General features: G+C 47.9%; 1 protein-coding gene across 3 annotated transcripts in view; it reads right to left on the reverse strand.

Moving 5' to 3' along the window:
• The window catches only part of cadpsa (Ca2+-dependent activator protein for secretion a), a gene marked incomplete at both ends in the record, with an annotated part of 109526 nt that overhangs the window by 74951 nt on the left and 18516 nt on the right, over positions 1–16059 (reverse strand). The gene's annotated exons all lie outside the window — the stretch shown is intronic.

The raw sequence follows: 16059 nt of genomic DNA on the forward strand, positions 1-16059 counted from the left end.
TCCATTTGTCCCGCTGATAGAAATGGATGTCAAGTACCTGTGGCATTGGGCTCAATGGCTTCTTTTAAGTTCTTTTATCTTTGCAGTTCACATTCAGATATCTTGCAGTGCTCCAACAGAGTTCACATTCCTCTCAGCCTGTGAGTCACTGTGCTTGGGGTGGCAAGACAGCTTTTCATCAACACACTTTCTTTGCCGCAGAAAGATACATTTAGCCCGTTCTGCCATCTTTGCCTTGTCTGGGAATTCCCTGCCCCTTCACTGCATTCCATTTGTTCAGTTGGTCTGGCCAACTCTCAACGGCGCTCCACTTCAGCCACCTGATTGGACAGTCCTTTAACCAATCAGACCAACGATACTATACAACGATACAACGATCGGTAATAAAGCAAACACATATTTTTTCTGTATGAATTGTTCCAGGGCAAGTTTCTGTTCTGTTTTCAAAGAAAACTTGCCTTATCGAAGTTTTGCGGTGCTTCGGCGGCCACCATGTCCAATGTTTAAAAACTCTCCATGCAGGAGATTTTATAACGTAGCCGTGGTAAGTTTAAATCCGCCAATGGCGCGCCAGGTAGCCAAAAGCCAGTTTGTGATTGGCTCCAAGGATTCTGGAAACCTTGAAATGAACGGGTATGCAAACTTGGCCAGACCCAGTTCTGAGGCAAAATCAATTTGGCCGGAAGAAGTGGGGCGGGACTTCCCAGACTAATCTTTGCCCTAAGCACCCAGACAATGAGGCATGAGTCTGCGTGAGGACATCTTTGAGACTTTGAAAACCCTGACGCCCGATGGACACTTGGCAGGCGGAAAAAAAAGAAATCCCTGGATTGTTGCACATTCTCACACTCTCTATGAGTCCCCATGATTCACCAACAGAGGGCCATAAAGCCTGTACTCTGCACAATTACCCAACATCCATCTGTCTCCTTCACGTATCTATGTCCCTGAGGCAGCATTGGCAATCTCTACGTGTGTGTGCTTATGATGCGTGCACCTATGATGTGGGGGCCTGGGTGATTCTTTACAAGCTTTAGAGCCTGCCGACGCTGCCAAAGACAACAGATCTCCTCTCCACTACAGGCCTAATCTAATACAAAGCTCATTAGCGGCATCGTTAACGGACCTAATCAGGCCGAGTGGAATAATTATGAAGGACCATACAGAATCCACAGGGTAGAATTGTTTTCCTTGCTTGTCTGTGTTGCCTATTAGGAGGGAGAATGGCAGTGTCTCATGGCATACATTGGTGCACTCTGTAATGTGTGTAGCCCATGTCGCCAATTGAAGCCGCTCGCATTTACGTTAGCAGCCAGGGCCAAATGTGAATGGAGCCATGTATGTGAGATTCATTACCCAGAGCTCCAGGCGGCAATGGAAAAAAAGAAAAAAAAATTGTTGGACTTAAAGTGGTGGATTTAATGCAGGCTCTGTGCAGGTGTAAAGGCAGGGTGTCAGCAGGGAGCATGGCTAGCGAAGGCTTGTAATTGAGACTGCTGCCACAGACACACACACAAACACACACACACACACACAAACACACACACACACACACACACACACACACACACACACACGCTGCCACTGTGTTAGTCCAGCTCCTTGAGGTCCTGACAACAGCCATTCAACAAGTGCAAATTAGGGCGAGATTTCCACAGGATGAGGTGGCCCAGAGGCTGTGCGATAGCAACATCAACAAAAACAAGGCCCTATTGCCAAGAAGAGGGGAAACGATTTGAACAATACCAGACAGAAATGTGATGTTCATTTGAATTTCAAATGTCTCTTTGTTTGAAAGCACAGTTCACCTGACAGGCTTTGAAAAAGGAAAAGAAAGCAGGCCGCAGATGCAGATGTTCATTTTATGGCGCTGTTGCTCAGATGCTCTCCACACACACAAAAAAACAACAACAACAAACTCTTCAGTAGTATACAATGACAGAGAGAAAAGGAGCGTGACAATTTCTGTTTCACATTTGCATCGCTGCATGATTAGGAACAAGGGACCCCATTTTGGCCCTGCTTTGATGTGAACACAAAAGCACAAGCAGCGCTCTGAACTGGTGGTTTTCACAGTGGTGTGGCTGCAAACCGACCCTACTTCCAGTCCCAGTCCCAGTCCCAGAGTCTTTTCCTTTTTCCCAGAGTCTTCTGAGACTTGGGGCGGGCAGCTGGGAGAGTGGAGCTGTCCAGTCAGCATCTTGTTGAGTGGATCACCATCTGTACGGGCAACAGGACCTTGTGCCCCTGACCCCTCACCAGCTGTCCCCCCTCAGAGCAGACCATGGCACACACCTTCTAGAGCCCTCCCTGTGGATGACTATCACACCTGCTTTTGTCTGTGTGTCTGTCTATCTGTGTGTGTGTGTGTGTGTGTGTGTGTGTATCGTAGTGTAGATGTACATGCATTTGTGAATGTGTACATTTCTATGTATCTGTATGCATGCATGCGTGGTGCACAGGGCAAGTACTGTATGTGCAAGCTTTGTTTTGTTGCCATGTGCACAAAAGGATATATTTTTAAGCCTTTCATTTCACAACATGACATAACAAGTGCATACTGCACTTCAAGCCCTGGGACAACCACAAAGACTTGTTGGTGTTGTTTCGTCAAGCTCAACCAAGCCTCCAACAACCTGCGGACACAAAGGAATCCTCTACAGCATGACATATGCAGCCCAGGGACTGAGAGGAAGTGTGTGAAGCAGGTTATAGCCAAGCGAGGGGAGGCATAAGTACAAGGCGGACGGATGACAGTGGTAGCAGCCTGCTGAGGCTCTTCCACATCACTGCTGTTCCTCTTTTGTGCACACCGTCCCTTGACTACTCTCACTCCCTCTCCCTGTCAGCCTCCATCTCTCTCCCTGCCTTCTCATTGGCGTTAATGAGGAGTTGTCTCTCGCTAACAGTCCCTGCCGCTGCGTGGCGGTGCCGAAAAATGGACCTTCGAGTAGTGCTGTAGCGACGCGTCGATGACGTCGACGCGTCGATTTCAAAATTACGTCGACGCCATATTTTTACGTCGACGCTTCGGCACATACACGTGGTTGACCCAAACAGAAACAAACATTGCGCAAGGACTGAGAGAGCAGAAACCCAGGGAATTGCTTGGCGCCATTAGTTGATATTGGCGATCTAACGTAGTGAATCATGATACATACTATAAGCTGACCAACACCATGACTTAGCTGTTCTGCAGCCGTAAGTTAACGTTAACTTAACTGACACACTAGTAGCTAGCTAACGTTAACTACTAGCACCCAAGCACGAACAAACTGCACGGAGAGCTATAGTTTGCTAGCACCACCGAAGTGCGCAGAGCTCAAGCTACACAACACACTGAACAAACGTTAAATTAATGTAACCAACGTTACTTATTGTCCCCTTCACGAGAGACAATGGGGTGCGTTTCTATCTCCATTCTCAAACGTCTCGCATTTAACGTTTGTTCAGTGTGTTGTGTAGCTTGAGCTCTGCGCACTTCGGTGGTGCTAGCTAACTATCTTCTTAGCTCTCCGTGCAGTTTGTTCGTGCTTGGTAGCTAGCTACTATAGCGGCAGCGGCTAGACAGCTGTGTCAGTTTAGTAAACGTTAACTTACGGCTGCAGAACACGCCAACCAAGCACCAACAAACGGCACAGAGAGCTAACTCATGCTGTGGTCATTTACGAGTCAAACACATAACATTAGACTAACGTTGGCCAGCTTATAGTATGTATCATGATTCACTACCACGTTAGATCGCCAATGTCAACTAATGCAGCCAAGCAATGTCCAGGACAGGGCTGCACATAAGGTGGTGCGCAGTGCTCATCAATGAATGAATGTTTTTATAAGCACTGAAAACATTTAAATTAATGAGCACCACATCCAAATGTGATAGGGCTCATTTGAGTACCAAACATTTTACTGTGAACTCTAGATAAACATGAAATGCATTGTTGGACTTTTGCTGTGCAAAACGGTGCTCATTAAAGTATATTATTAAGATTTTTTGGGGTATTTATTTGAGATACATTATGGTTTTAATCGAGCAACAGAAAAATAATCGTTAGACTAATCGTCCAATTAGTCGTTAGATTAGTCGACTATTCGATAAAATAATCGCCAGATTAATCGTTTTGAAAATAATCGTTTACCCCCAGCCCTACCTTCGAGCCTCGAGCTTGGCACATCGTGGCGTGGGTGCAGAGTCATTCTTGTCAGCGTGCCGACCACGGGAGCTGTCGCCGTTGATGAGTCAGGGGGGGCCCTAAGTCAATCTCCCGTCGCACACGCCTCACTTCAGCTCAGTCTCCAACGGCGACCGGTGACTGACGCGTCGTTCGCGCAGTTCTTGCTGTTCCGTCTCCTCTGTGAGGCGCTTTCATGCCGCGTTTACACCTGGAGCCTTGAGACTCACACGCTCGCATCACCCCACACTTAACGTGCTGAAAAAACAGACAACGCCTCAACAACAAGACCAAAATAAAAAACAACGGCTCTGTAGCAGACGGAGGGAGCGTCAGGGCTGCTCTGTGTGTGGCCTGGCCGTGACATCCATTACTGGGGAGACCTCTTCCATGTTTAACAAGGTAAGAAGTGGGAGGCACAGTGTTCCCTTCCTTGTCATAATCAGATTTCTCACAAGCAAAGCTCCCTGTAATTAGATTCATTATATGTGCTTAACCTCCGCTGGCTAACGTGGGGAGAGACGTCGGCCTTGTGGCCACTGCTGACACCGCGGAGGGGTTCGCAGCGCAGCGCAGGTCAGAGGTCACCTACAATCAAAGGCCCCTTCCTCCCTCTCTCTAATGCTGTTGTCATCAGCAACCGCTTACACACCCACACACACACGCACACAGACAGACATGCAAACCAGCTGGCACACACAGACACAGACATACACACAGAGGCGCACAGACAGACACATATAAGCACAGGCAACCCCACATACACACAGACACAGAAACAAATACACAAATTGATACTTGGGAGCATACACACACAGACGAACACAGACACACGTACAGTGCATGCAGTATATCCAAACACACACACACACACACACAGTAGAGCAGAATGAAGATGTGACCAAGGTGACAGAACGTCTCTGTGCTGATCACACCGTTGTGACCCCGAGCAGTAGATTCATTACCATCCACACAGAGTGGCGCCAACACAATACAACACATCTCAGCTTGTTAAATTTGTACTATGGTTTTCTGTGGACACAAAGCATCTGCAAAGAGGACAAGCCCCGGGCATCATTAGTGTGGGTGGGTGGTGGCAAATGGGTCTGGGAGTCACACGGGCTGGCACACGGGCTGGCACAACCTGGGAAAGAACATCATGGATGCCATGCACTGTCTATGTTCCATCCTATTATTTGTACTGTTAACATGGTTTCTTCTGCGTTTATCCTTGCAAATATTCCATAATATATATTATAATCATTAACCTTTTTATCCTTTTTTTATTTTTTATGTGCTACTGAGATACTATTAATGTGATGATCATTGCTGCTTCTGTTTTATCATTCAAACAGTAATGCAAAAGGTCCCAACATGCCAACTGGTTTGATGTAGTTTGGAAAAGAACAAAAGGCAACAGTGCCCCCAGAGCGGTTGGAAATCAACAGCGGGCCAATCTCACCACCCTGTTTGAGGACTCCCACTCACTCCGCAACATTAGAAATCAGCCTCGACGCACCACGTCTGGGAAGCCGGCCCAGCAGCCCCTGCTGAGAGTGTGGTCTCTGAACTCGAAGAAGCAACCTAATTATTGCAGCCTGAGTGCAGGCGCTCATTTGATTGCCTTTTGGCTCTGGGGTGAATTGATGTCTGAAAGATCTGCAATGTGAAATGATCGCCACTGAAGACAGGTTTGGGAGGAAGGTAGTGGTGGGAGAGCTGCTTTCTGGTGGGGGGGGGAGCTGCTTACAGGTGTGGGGGGGGGGACAGGAAAAATGGCAGGTCATGTCTCCTCGTCAATAATGCGAGTAAGGATCCATGCATGAAGTAATTTATAGAAGTCTGTGCCAGAGTCTGAGGCTGGCAGGGCTGGAGGCTAGACACCCAGGCATCCATACCCTGTCCTCTCGTCTCTCGTCTCTCCCTTTCCTCCCTCCATCTGAGCTCTCAATTATCTCTTTCTTTCTCTCTCTCTCTCTTCTCTGTGACGTGTAGTCTTTCTTTATACAGACATCCCCCCTCCCACTCTCTCTCTATTTCTCTGTCTCTTTCTCTCGCTCGCTCTCTTTTAATCCTGTTCAAACACTTCATATTGATTAATGCTAGGGCTGCATTATCACGTTTGCATCACTCCGCCCACTCGCCTCTGTTTTGACCAATAATGGCGTGTCTGGGTTGCCAACGCCAGCCTAATGGTCGTCGTGCAGGTCGCCCTGCCAGGCCTCGTCCCAGAGACCCACAACGCAGCTCCCACTGAGCCGCACTCCAGGATTCGGATTAATAATTAATCCCGAAACATCCCACGCACCCCAATCCCAATCCTCCAATCAGTGCCAAAACCCTGGGCAAGAGCTGCTGCATCTCTGAGGCTGCCTTTGCCTCTGTGTGACACCACCAGACCTGAACTGAACTGTGCTTAAATCGCTGGGTCCCTCACTGGCTGGATCCCTCACTGGCTGGGTCCCTCACTGGCTGGGTCCCTCACTGGCTGGGTCCCTCACTGGCTGGGTCCCTCACTGGCTGGGTCCCTCACTGGCTGGGTCCCTCACTGGCTGGGTCCCTCACTGGCTGGGTCCCTCACTGGCTGGGTCCCTCTCTAATTGAATCTTAGTGGACTAGTGGACAGCAAACAGAGCACATGGGGCTGCAGCTGGCTATGGGCATTATCATAAAAACAATAGCAGCAAGGGCCATGCTAAAATCAATGAGCAGACACATAAGGAACCATGAGCAGAGGTTTAAGGCTTTCCCACTAAGTATACCCACAAATCCGACGAATCACCATGCATTTACCTCTCAGCCATATGAACTGTAGAATCACCATGCATTTACCATAGTCTCAGCCATATGAACTGTAGAATCACCATGCATTTACCATAGTCTCAGCCATATGAACTGTAGAATCACCATGCATTTACCATAGTCTCAGCCATATGAACTGTAGAATCACCATGCATTTACCATAGTCTCAGCCATATGAACTGTAGAATCACCATGCATTTACCATAGTCTCAGCCATATGAACTGTAGAATCACCATGCATTTACCATAGTCTCAGCCATATGAACTGTAGAATTTGACGAGCCTTTGTACTAATTGAATTTCCCCGCTCTCATTAGCCATGGAATGGCGCATGGAGTTGTTTGCTCTGAAGATTGCACACGCATCACCTAGGAGCTTATCACTATCAGAACAGCTGCTGAACCCCATTACACTGTGATTGCAATGCAATTGCTTATGTAATTAAATATAAGGCATTGTTTACACTCTTGACTACCATGGTGTATGTGTGGCATGGTGAAGATTGCTAAGGATGTAGGCACACTCCAATATCCAATATTTGTAGGTGGAGAGCATGGAGATGAGACATCGCCCTCGTTCGCTGACAGGGATGAGGATTTTTAAGGAATTAATCAACTCAGCCTGAACTACGATTGGTGAAATCTCTAACTGGTGACTGCAAGCATTTAAGATGGTGGCTGCCACTGTCCTTGTGTTTCGCTCTATGTTCTCCATCCTATTCACTTTGGCCAGAGAGACAGCCTCCATCACATACCTCACACAACAAGCCGGATGCAGAAAATGGAGGTGCTTACTCTTAAGAAGAGATTCTATGTAATCAGTTTTTTATTTTGTATAAGCTCTGAGGCACATCATATCCACTGGACTGCTAAGTATATATGGTTGGGTTTGTTCTCCAATGTCAATCACGCGCGCACAAACATGCATGCACACACAGGCACGTGCGCACACACACACACACACACACACACACACACACACACAAACAACCTTTCTCCATCCCTCACAGAACCAAAATACCCTCCATCACACAGACACGCACGCTCACTCCCTTTTGTCTACCCTGTCTGCCCGTGCTCCGCTACCATGGAGACTGTAAACACGCTGGGCTTTTAAACAGCCTTTCCTTTCTCATCAGCTGTTGTCACAATGAATACATTACAGAGAGCATTCAACATAATTACATTTCAGACCTGACTTGCTCATTAATAAACACTACTGCTTGCCTTCCTTCGCACACCTCTCATCTTGGATTTGTTTTTTCTGTGAATGGTCATAAGGAGCAAGAAAGACCACTCACTTTAACAGAGCAAGTGGGAAAATCACCACTCATTAGGTCATGTTTGGTTAAAAGAAGGACATTTATGGATACGAATATTTTAAGGTATTTCCATTTCTTTCTTACAAAACATTATTAGTCATGTGTGCTGTCAAAAGGCTATATTTCAATTCAACTCTTTACTTTTTCTCACAATTTTCACTATGAATATTACAAGAAATACTGACATTGAATGAAACAATGAAACAATGAATGAAATTCTACTATGACCAACCTCTTCAAAGGGACACTTCATTCATAAAATAAAGTACCATAAAATTGGGCTCAATATACAAAAAAAAATCATAATATTAAAAAAAAAAAAAAAGCTTTCACTACAAATGTCACGGATCTAGCATGCTGTCAGTGTTGCCATAGCATTACTGTTTACATGTGAGCATGAGTTCTCTCATAAATGAGGCAGTTTGCAATCAAAGGCTGAGATTAGTTTAAATCCTGTAGACTAGCGAAAATCTAGAGTGCTAGCGACTCTCCTGTCTATATGTGGGATTTAATACTGAGCTGATGCTGTCTACTCTTAAAGTGTTTTTATGTGTGTGTGAATGTGTGTGTGTGTGTGTGTGTGTGTGTGTGTGTGTGTGTGTGTGTGTGTGTGTGTGTGTGTATCCCCTGCATCCCCCACGAGGCTCGGCCAGAAACCCGTGCTACCCACCAAGAGCGTTCGACATCTGGCGGTTCTGGCCGAGAAGGCTTACTTGGCTGCGGGGCAGTCCGCCTGTTCCACGAACACGGCGGCGCTGCTCCAACGCTATCAAGCCAAGCTCCTCACGGAGCTTGCGGCTCGTCTGGGGGACGACGAGACGGTGGAGGAATTACGGAGAGCAGCGGATTTGTCTCTCCGCCTCACCAGGTGCTCGTCGCAAGGGCTAGGGCGAGTCATGGGGGCTTCTGTGGCGACACAGAGATACCTGTGGCTCTCCCTGGCTAAGCTTTCTGACAGGGAGAAAGCACCACTCCTTGACGCTCCAGTCAGCGTCAGGGGCGTGTTCGGGGAAGCGGTGGGGGCCATGAATGAGAAATTCGAGGCTGAGCAGAAGAGCCGCGAGACTTTTCAGTCCTGGTTGCCTCGGTCCAGCAGCTTGGAGCCGATGCCCTCTTCAGGGCAGACAACACCGGCACAGGGCGTGAAGCGGAGTGGGTTCCGATCCCCAGCTCCTCCAGCTAAAGTGGCCGCACGCCGCGGCTGGAACAAGAACCCGTTCCGGCCACCGGCTCAGCCTGCTAAGACACAGCAGCAACAGCAGCAGCAGCCAGCGGCACAGACAAGCTCCGGGGCCACGCACAAACCCACACGACGTGGTACAAGAGGGCGAGGGAGACCGCAGGTTCCCTGATGTTCATCGCCCCCTGAAATGAAAGGGGGGGGAGGTGGAAGATCGCCAGATGCGCTCATGTAAACCCCATGTCCAGCACGACGAAATTGTTCCCACAAGCACAACATTCCCATGTTCTCGACACTGTCCCGTTAGGCGCAGACACAAGACAAGCTTGCTTTTCCCCTCCCGCGATGCACTCGTTGCATTCGCAAAACCAATTTTTTATTCAAACCAAGAGGGGGAAACCCCAGATCTCACCCTCCTCTCTAGGAGTGGGGTCAGATCAAGGTTTAGACAGATTGCTGATGAGCGGCTTAGTAGCCGACAAATTCAATATTAGCCCCAGGCTGGCAGACTGCGTTTGGAGCTGGCGCGCATGCGCAGTCTCGCCCTGGGTGTTGAAAACGATTTCAAAGGGTTACACTCTTCAGTTCGCAAGGCCTCCGCCCAGGTGTAATTCAATCACGGGTGCCACGAGATTGCGCACATTTCCTTCAACAGGAGATAGATGCGTTACTCGTGAAAAGGGCTATAAGCGTAGTGTCACCAGAGAATGCAAACTCGGGGCATTACAGCAAATATTTCCTCGTCCCCAAAAAGGACGGGAATTATCGCCCTATATTAGATCTACGTATACTGAACAAGTCTCTCATGCAGCTGAAGTTCAAAATGTTAACTCCACGCCGGCTGATTCAGTTCATAAAGCCGAATGATTGGCTGATCACGTTGGATCTCAAAGATGCTTACTTCCATGTTCCGATTCATCCCAGACTCCGCAGGTATCTGAGATTCGCATTCGGCGGGGTAGCATACCAGTTACACGCACTTCCATTCGGTCTCTCCCTGGCTCCGAGAGTATTCACGAAGTGCGTAGAGGCTGCCATCGCTCCATTGAGAAAAATAGGCATTCGCTTATTCAACTACCTGGACGATTGGCTTCTCGCTTCTCGCTCAGAAGCGGAGGCGGTGCGAGAGTGCCATCTTGTGGTGGCACACCTGTACAGCCTTGGATTTGTTCTAAACAAAGAGAAAAGCTCACTGCGTCCTCAGCAGACGGTGCTTTTCCTGGGCATGACAGTAAACTCTGTGGCAATGACATTGTGTCTGTCGCCAGCACGAATAGAGGCTATCAGAGACTTCGTGCAGATGTTCAGACTGGGGCGGAAGGTTTCATCCCTTCGCTGTCAGAAGCTCTTGGGTTTGATGGCAGCCGCAGCAGTGGCACGCCCCCTCGGGATGCTTCAGGCGTGTCCATTTCAGGCATGGTATCTGTCATTGAAACTCGACTCCGCCAGAGACAAGTTTCGCTTGATCACGGGGGATCGCAGATGCTGGCAGGACTTGGCTGTATGGCGATCCCCACATTTCCTCGCGGAAGCGGCTCCGCTCGGTGCAGTGGTGAGCCGCGTTATCGTCACCACAGACACCTCCACTACAGGCTGGGGTGCGATATGCAAAGGATATTCTGTGAACGGGCTCTGGTCATCAACGCAAGCCACGTCACATATAAATGTGTTGGAACTGCGAACGGTGTTTCTAGCGCTTCGTCACTTCATTCACATTCTGGGCGGGCGTCACGTTCTCGTCAGAACAGACAACGTGTCCACCATGGCCTACATAAATCGTCAAGGAGGGGTACGCTCCCCTGCGCTTTATCATTGGGCGAGCCGACTACTCCTGTGGGCAGCGAAGCGCATTCGCTCTCTCAGGGCAGTGCATATTCCAGGCCGTCTCAATTACGGAGCCGACCTTCTGTCGAGGGGCAACCCTCAAGCAGCAGACTGGTGCCTTCACCGTCAGGTGATCGACCAGATTTGGCTTCGGTTTTACAGGGCACAGGTGGATCTGTTTGCGAACAGAGAAAACGCCTGCTGCCCTCTGTGGTTTTCGCTGGGGGGCGACAACCCTCCGTTAGGCGTAGACGCGCTGAGCCAGCAATGGCCCAACATGCGTCTTTACGCATTCCCTCCGATTCCTCTGCTACGTCAAGTAATCCGCAGAGTGGAGGAGGAGAGCTTGGAATTGATATTAGTGGCGCCACATTGGCTCAATCAGCCATGGTTGGCGGATCTAATCAGACTGTCAGTGCAGCCTCCGTGGGAGCTCCCTCTGCGCAGGGATCTCCTCTCACAGGCCTACGGGACGGTGTGGCACCCCAGGCCAGAGCTGTGGCAGCTCAGAGAGGAACAGGCTCTTAGCGTCAGGCCTGTCAGATTCTGTGGTGAATACTATACAGAGCGCTCGGGCGTCGTCTACCCGATCTCTGTATACGCTCAAGTGGCGCATGTTCGAGCGATGGTGTGCTGCGCGTCAGCATGACCCTATTGATTGCGCCTTGGGCATCATCTTAGAATTCTTGCAACAATTGTTTGATGAAGGGAAAGCTGCTTCTACTATCAAAGTGTATTTAGCAGCCATTTCCGCCTGCTATATCGGCATTAACGGCAAATCTCCGGGTAGTCATCCATTGGCTTCGCGCTTTATGGCTGGAATAAGGTGCCTTAGAGTGCCTGTCAGGCACCTATTGCCTTCTTGGGATTTGCTAGTGGTGTTACGAGCGCTCACGGGTCCTCCGTTCGAGCCTCTAGAAACGGTGGACTTGAAGTTTGCTTCTTGGAAGACTGCGCGGCTCCTGGCACTGGTGTCTGCGAAGCGCGTTGGTGACATGCAAGCTCTGTCGGTCAGCCCGTCGTGCATTCAGTTTTCGATTGCCGGGGACAGGGTAGTATTGCGCCCTAACGCAGCATACACACCCAAAGTAGTGACGACTCCGTTTCGTAACCAGGTCATTGAGTTGGCCGTATTCTCGCCCCCTTCTTTCACGTCAGCGGAGGAGGAGCGCTTGCACAAACTCTGCCCAGTGCGCGCTCTACGTATTTATGTAGAGCGCACGGGTTTATTCAGGCAATCGGATCAGTTATTCGTATGCTTTGGTGCGAGCGCCAAAGGCAAACCCCTGGTAAAGCCGAGCCTCTCCCGGTGGCTGGTGGAGGCTATCACTTTGTCATATACAAGTTTGTCGTTGGAACCCCCTGAGAAGCTTCGTGCGCATTCTACTCGTGGGGTTTCGCCATCCTGGGCCCTGTTTAAGGGTATGTCAGTGGATGACATTTGCAAAGCTGCGAGCTGGAGCTCTCGCCACACCTTTCTTAATTACTACATGTTGGATGTGGCGGAGCCTGGTTTCCTGCAGAGCGTGTTGCAGGCGAATGATCCGGATCATATGCAACATGCGATGTTACTATCTGCGTGGCCGTCTCCCTTTATGGATTAAAGGCGGATGGCACAGACGGGTGTAAGTATTCATAAGCATGGGATCAGTGGTCCCGTTTCCCCTATATTGAATCCTTCCCCGTTATAAGCACTGCCGCCACCACATGAACCTCTATGAGGGCGAGGCGACTGAGTTGGCGTGTGTATACATATTTGGCCGACACTGTTGCACGCGGGATTAGACACGGTCCCGTCAACCACATCGCAGTCCCGACTGTGATAGGGAACATCTCGGTTATGGATATAACCTCGGTTCCCTGAGTTAGGGACCAGATGTGATATGGTTGCGTGCACAGTGCGTGTGTTGTTCTGGAGGCTCGAAGGCTCAGAGTCTTCAGAGGCAGCGCGGCATATTCACCTGCAATATATAGATTCCTGAGGGGGTGGGCTCAGGGTGGTGATTTGCCGCAATTCGGCCTTCCGGCGTGAATAGAAAGTACTTCGATTGGTCAATGAACAGGTCATTTCCCGTCAATCACATCTGGTCCCTAACTCAGGGAACCGAGGTTATATCAATAACCGAGATGTTTTGACCATGTCCTGTTATTTTATATATTCTGAGATGCATGGGACTGTCCAGCAACCACTTTTTACAAGTTCGGTGAATGTCACAGTGAGCAAACATGGTTCATCATACCTTATACCACCAAACACATCTGAGACAGGGAATGTGGCTGAGATGGCCACATTTTGTGGTGGCAGTCAGTCAATAAGATATGCATTATCATTAAGATGTTATAGTTCATACAGTCACTTTATTTATCTGACCCTTTCATCCAGAAGAACTTACTGCAGAATGCCGGTATAGAGATCAACATCTAAACAATAAATCTGTCTGGAGATAGAGCAGACAGATTTACACAGGCCAGTAAATGTAGCACTTTTAGCTAGCGCTGGCCAAAACCCCTTGGTCACAGGAGAGCGACAAAGTGACCAGCTGCCATTCATTTTCTGGGAGAGCTGGCGATTTACAGCGGCAAGAGACAAGTGAACAAACTAGACGGAGCTAAAATAGTATAGAGGTCATATTTTCAAAAAAACTGAGTGACATGACACGGCAACTACCAAAGGTGACGACCAACGGGAGTGAATGCAGCGTGGCACACAAATGAACAGTGTCTTTAGCCTACTTGTTTAGTTCTGTACCCTAGTAACCACAAGCTAGGAATGCCTGTTGGTCTCCATCCTGTGAAGCTCCTGTGACTATAGGGGAACAGTATATCATTAACTTCTTGCTAATGCCTACTTGTCTTATTTGTCTCAACTGAAAGCCCATTTGTCACAAAGGATTTAGGAACTGCTGAGGGGCTCTTGAGGTTTTGGTGACACCGGAGCGGTGATGGGGCCTGTCGGCTTCGCTTCATGCTTTTCTGCCTCTCGCTATCAATATTTACCTGCATGGATGTTTGCAGTGGGAGCTGGATTTGATGGCCCTTGAGTGGCTTGTGATTGCATTAGGGTCGAGCGGATGGGCTCTGTGCCTTTGCGGGCTGATGAAGATGAATGTCTCATGGTAGTGCAGAATTAGTCATGCTGATTGAAGCAGTACACTCACCACCACACTCTTTCTCTCTCTCTCTCTCTCTCTCGCGCTCTCTCTTTCCATGTGTCTCTGTCTTGTACTGTCCCTGTCTCTTCTCACTCTGTCTCTTACTTTTCTTTTTCCTCTCTTTTTTAACTCTCAGTTTCTTGCTTATAATGCTGTCCCTCCTCTTACTGGTGATGCTTAGTCCTCTCTCTGTTTCTTTCTCTGTCTTTTTTTCTTTCTGTCTTTCTTCCTTTCTTTCTATCTATCTCTCTCTCTCTCTCTCTCTCTCTCTCACACACACTGTTTTTCTCTGGATGTATATATTTACAGTGGTCTCTCTTTAGCATCGTCTACACCATTGTGAGGTCAGATCCATCTCTTTTAAAGTCGACCAGAGACATATCTTCCTCGTAAACATATTTTCTTCCCCTCTCTTTTTCACTAGCTGCCACCACCCTGGCAACAAGTACTGAAGTGTTGAAACCCTTTTAGGGTCCACTGTGCAACAGCGTTTATGGCAAAGCAAGGCTTTTGAAAAGGAACATCCAAATAGGGATGCACCGATCCACTTTTTTCACCTCCGATACCGATACCGATACCGATATCTGAGGTTTAGTATCGGCCGATACCGATCCGATACCGATATAAAAAAACAGTGCGAAACTGGTAACTGCGGTATGTGTGTGACCACACGTGCGAGAGGGAGAAATGAGGAGTGCATGACATGAGATCTTGTTGCATTTTTTGCTCATTTGCTACTTGACATCATGTCTAGTCATCACTATCAATTCATAACATAGGCTAAAAATAATCACAAATAATGTACGTTCTAACTAGCGCTAGTTTTCATATTAGTTAGCTATCATATATCCGCTAGCGCCAACTTTTACGTTACATTGTAGAGGCTCAGCATGGTGACCTGTTAATGTATTTGCTGGTTCTAGTCTGTTAAAAGACACACGATTACCAAAGCAGTATTCTTTATCTCCCTTTAATGTGCATTCATCAATTTCCATTACATGACGATGCATGTGATCCTACATATGTGAGTGTCTGCAATGAGAATGGGGACTAATTAGCACTGCACTGAATTACTTTAACATGAGTTATTGCTACACGATAACAATTACACAACTAATATTACTCAATACATATAATTGTGGACATTACACAAGGCAACATGAATCTCATTCATAGCTCATCCAGTCGAAATCTTAACAGGATGAACCCATCTTTATTAGAGCGAATCAACATCAGGACATAACTAAATCTCCGCTTAGCATGCTAATTGCTACTAATAGCAACGTGCACTCATAATACACTACCTATATACATAAACATAAAAAAAAAAAAAAAAACGATACCCGATCTAGAAATGTCTTCAATATCGGTACCGATACCGATACAAATATCGGATCGGTGCATCCCTACATCCAAAGGCAAAGTACTAACAAGTGCAGTGAAGCGGCACCAAAAAAATGGGTGGAATAAGAATAAATCAAAATAGTAAATAAAACTTAAGACCAATACTGTGCTTGCTTCACAATGCTGTGTGCTTAAGCAATCACACTCATTATTCAAAAGAATGTACACAGTACATAAGTGCAAGTTTGACAGCTCAATCATAGG

The sequence above is a fragment of the Sprattus sprattus genome, assembly GCF_963457725.1.
Source record: "Sprattus sprattus genome assembly, chromosome: 10".
Classification (NCBI taxonomy): Eukaryota; Metazoa; Chordata; class Actinopteri; order Clupeiformes; family Clupeidae; genus Sprattus; species Sprattus sprattus.